Source organism: Eschrichtius robustus, chromosome 2, assembly GCF_028021215.1.
Source record: "Eschrichtius robustus isolate mEscRob2 chromosome 2, mEscRob2.pri, whole genome shotgun sequence".
Classification (NCBI taxonomy): Eukaryota; Metazoa; Chordata; class Mammalia; order Artiodactyla; family Eschrichtiidae; genus Eschrichtius; species Eschrichtius robustus.
The window spans coordinates 120410598-120415751 of NC_090825.1; positions in this window are offsets into that span (position 1 = coordinate 120410598).

Sequence of the window (5154 nt, forward strand, 5' to 3'; positions counted from 1 at the left end):
AATGTGTAACATTTCTACCTCAACCAGAGCAGGATCCTAGCTGTCAGGTGTTGGAAACAGACTCTGTCAGTGATAAGTTAATAAGTTTAAGATGGTTCAAAAGGGCTTCTTCAAGGGCTTTAACATGCCTTAGAAACACGCTGCCGTTGACCAAGAGTCAGTCTCTCCTTTCTTCTTAATCCTTAGCCCTTAACAGTTAAACTCAAGACCTAAACACTCCATTAGCTTTCAGATGGTAATTTCAGATTTTATGAGTTTTTAAATCTCAGTTTCAGATTATCTTCGATGTTCAGGCCCTTCTTTTCATGCTTCATCTCCTAAGAAAATGGCCATTGAGGCTCTCATATAGACTGTGCCCTCTCATATGGTAATGGCAAGCCTGGACCACATGGGCTATGATCTCATCCCTCATCCATCTCTTGTGATCTCACTTGCTGTCAAAGTCCAGCTTCCTGGTCCACTCTTTTCTGGCTCCTCTCATCCTCTGTGGAAGGACTGGAACATGTATTTGCTTCTTCAAGTCTCCTGGGTTCCTCAACTCTTTTCAAAGAGCTGTTGGAACAAGTGCTCCATTGTGGACTTGATGATGGAAGTCCCTAGTGGATGTGCTCTGTCTCTTCAGTTATTATCATGGATAGAGGGTTGTTTGGTTCAACATTTTCTGTTCATTGCTTACTCAATGGACAGTCAAATCAATGTGATCTTCCAGTTCAGCTTTGACCTTCCTATCCATTTAGGACGGAAAAATACTCTGACCAATCCAAAGTATTAACAATTAACGTACGCGAGTATTAGTTCAGTGTGGTATGACTGCCTTATTTGGGGAGATTTTGAGATGTGTGAGGATATATCTCGTAAGGTTGTTAAACAAACATGGTTTAGGTGCTTCTGTCACACTAAATATTTAATCTAATCATGCTTTTCCTTTGTTTAGAACCCATTAGTAGCCTCCCACTGTATTTAGAGTTTAAACTTTGTGCCAATGACCCCCACGGCCCTGCAAGATATGGCTTTTTTTCCTAACAACTTTGAGGAAATGTTGAAATATAATAACCTGCACATATTTATAATGATCTGCCCATATTTAACATATTCAACTCATTCAAATATTAGAGTAAAATATCAGTGCAGGGGAAACTCCATGAATTTTGAAGTCCCCCAAATTCTTTAGAATTTACTTCTTCCTATAAAGGCAAGACAAACACAACGGTGACCTAATGGGATAAGACGTGTTTAAAATATGTACAAGAACTCAAGGGACCTTTTTAAAAAGGCAAATAAATAAATAAAAGGAGCAGTCTGCCTAATTTGGACGGATGGTGGCCCTGACTTGGCTCACTGGAGTGAGGGAATAGACCCAGAGCTCTTGAAAAGTCCCAGGCAAAACTTGGAATGGAATTCAGAAGAAAATATGCCAGTTGGCAGACGAAGGGCATACTTCCCCTCTTGCTTTGCTTTTGTATGGAAAGTTTGCCACTCTGACACAGCTGGTCAGACACTTCAGATAAACCATAAAATCCAACAGGATCAGGGAGAGCTGTCGGAAACGTTCGATGGCGGGGCTTTACTGTAAGGCTTGGGTCCCTTCAGATTTGTTTAGAAATGTAACTGGGAGAGACTGATGAGTTTTGGAGAAGGGGTCAGTTTTATTTTGCTCTTCGCAAAGGATGTAGAAAACTGAACTAGACAGAAGGATGAGAGGCAGGAGGATGAGTAATCATCCCTACAACCACAACATCTAAGAAAAAGAGAAGCAAGCCACTGAAACTGACAATACCTTTTTTTAGCCTCAATCCGGAATCCATACAAAAGGGCTTCATCTAATAACTTCAAGACGATGCACTGTACTTGATGGTAAGGAGGGAGCAGTGCAAACTGAGGAGCCGTAGTAAAGCAGTTCTACGTTTAATCCCTAAAGCCTCTGCTTCCCTGCTCTATGACCTTGGGTGAGTTAGTCAACCTCTCTGAGATTTGACAGTCTCATTTGCAAAGGCAATAAAATACGAGTATAGATTGTGCACGGTAGCTGTGGGGATTACATAGGTCTATATCAGCATGCTAGCACAGTACTAGCCAGGCAGCAGGTACTCATAAGTTATAGCCATCATTATTATTTTATTTTTAGGAGAAATACAAGCAAAAAAAGTTACTAATTTGGCCTTATGGGGCTTTGGGTTTGAAAAATCGCTTCAACAAATTTGAGCACTTAGCATGATTTAGTGTGGGGAATATGGTGGGAAACAGCACAGAAAAGTCCCCTTTTCCTTCACAGAGTGACAATCCAGAGAGAAGATACAGACAACAAATAAGTAAACAAATAAACATGGTACTTTTAGGTAAATATTAGAGCTTTGAAGAAATTATAGACAGAAAACAGGGGCTACGATATGCTTGCACTGTGCGTGTGAACAATGGCTGAACCTATGACATTTGGGGGAAGGATGTCAATCATGAAGGCTGACGTGAGGTGTATAGATTTGGCCCAGTGACTTTATATCCCACAGTCATACACTTATGGAGTCTTAATACATCAGGTTCCAAACAAGTTGGTTCATTCATTTCAAAGGGATTTATTTCAGGACCCTCATACTTCTTTTGGTCTCAGGCAAGTTAGATTACTTACTAAGTATTTTGGCAGAACCTTCAACATATGTGTATTTTTAGTACTGGGTTCGTGTGTAAGAAAAATACATATGGAGGGGCTGAATGGATAATGGGAGAGGAGAATAAAATAGCAAACTGTGTTTCTCAAGTGTCAGCTCTGTAGTTATGGAATAGAAGTTATTGGGTGATTTATGAAGTATATGAGGCTAAAAAACAAACATAAGCAAAATACCAAATTGCTCAAAGTCTCAAAAGTGAGGGTGTCAATTATCAAAGAGCTTGAGCTGAAAAAGAAGGGCCAGAATGGGGGATGTGGGGAGACAGAGACACTGACACAAAATGGTAAGATTTTAGGAGCATGCCCTATTTGAATGTAATGCCCCCAAGTAGGTTTTGAAAGAGTTCGGAAGAACTTCCCTTCCTAGGCCCAGATGAACAATGTAGCCTCTGAGTAAAGAAGGAAATCGTGGTCTATATCTTTGAATTTTTAGTGTGACCCTGAAAATGTGCACTATGATTTAAAAAAAGGTAAGAAGAGTTTTCAACAACAGAAATAGCTTTTAAACATGATTGTAAAACACTTAGAGGGCTCCATATAAATGTTGGTAAAGAAGATGGCGACCTTTAAGAACAGCTCCATCTCATGAAGTTCAAGCTGTTAACTGCATATACTTTACACGCAAAATACTTTAATATAATTTATGCCATCACTTTGAAACCTAGTCTAGGGAATATATCCCAGATTTGGTTCAGAGTCTTCTTTTCTGTTATCCATAGCTGAGCCCCTGATTCAAGCTAACATCATTTATTTCTTCTGTAGACTCTTTAGCCTTAAATCTACCTTTTATTTTAGTTTATCATTTTTCCTTTCTCTGAAATCTCATCTTCCCAATCCCCTTCCTGGCTTCCTTCTACCCTTCAAGGTTTAGCTCAAACGTCTCTTCTCCAGCGAGCCACTTCTTAAGCAGAATCACCCATACCTTGATTTGGCTTCCTGGAGCATCTTATATATGTTTTTATGATCCTTTTGTTCATCATTGTCACGCCTATCATTTATTATGTGCATGCTCTGTACTGGGTACTAGGTTAAACATATTACATAAATTCCTTAATTTAATACTTGCTAGAGCCTCATGAGATAAGTATTATCATTCCAATTTACTGATGAGGTGAAGTAACTTGCTTCATTTCATCCAGCTAATAAGAGATGGCAGCAAGATTTGCACTTAGTCTTCTTATTCTAGAGTCCATGCTTTTGAGTACATGCTGTGTGGCTCTCATCCCAAGTTCCTTGCTTTTGCTGGTGCTGTAGTTTCTGCTCATATCTGTTTCCCTACCTAGATGACAAGCATGTACAAGTCATACCTAATTTGGACGGATGGGTGAATTACAGGACTACCAAGTTCATCCTTTGGCTCTGTCCGTGTTCCAGTAGACAGAAGTATCAGAGGAGTCAAGGTTGATTATTGAGAGGTCACTTGAAGGAAAATGCCATAGACAGAGCTGGTAGCAAGAATTAAGGGTCAGAGATGAAGAAGCCATTTAGGGCAATGGAACTTACGTAGAAAGCAATGAAAAAGCAAGCTCTTGTTCAGGGCAAAATCTAACTGGATACAAGGTTTAATTAGACACACAAAAGAAAGGACATTCTTTTTTACTTGGCATCCATAGTGTCCGGCCAACTGTGATAAACTTTTTTGATTTCCTGATTATATAAACTTAAAAAAAAGTCTATACTCTCCAATCATATCAATTCCTCCTCATTTAGGACTTGTACACATTTATAATTCTTATTGCCTTGAATTGTTTAAGAGTTCACACTCCTTGCTGGGCTTAGATCTCTTCAAGAACAGTGCATGTATCTTACTCATCTTTGTGGTCCAATGTTTAGAATCACAATTACTGAACTACAAAAGGCAGGCTAGTGCACAAATAAAACTGAAGCAAGGAAGAACATTTCCTACAACATTATTTGTGAATTGATTTGACTATATACCCGAATTCTTGATTTCTACAGACAAAACATGCAGTGCTTTTCTAGAGAGATAAGGATACATTCAACACCAGATAAATGCAGACAATCACAGAGAATTTCAGAGACAGCATACCAAAACTATGCTTCCCCTCTTCCTCCATTCTTCTGGAATGGTAGAAATACAAATCCTTTCACAGCTTACCATCAAGGCCTTGAAATATTTAGAAGGTAATATTTACTGGAGAATTAGGCAAAATGGGCAAGTTTTCATCCCTGACCTGAAATAAGTTTTCTTACTACTAAAAACAGCATCTGGTGATTGAGAGAACAATCGATCATTTATTTGTGGATTGCTTCATTCATGCAATGAACATATATTAAATGCCTTTTGCATGTGAAGCTTTAAGCTAGCTACTAGGGATCTAGCAATGAGCCCAAAGAAATGTGGTCACCGCTCTCTTGCTGTTTATTTTCAAGTGAGGGAGACAGTCATCAAGCAATTTAAAAAGAACAAAAATTGCTCCTGTGATTATTGCTACAAAGAGAGATGTACGGGGCAATGAGAACAAATAGGG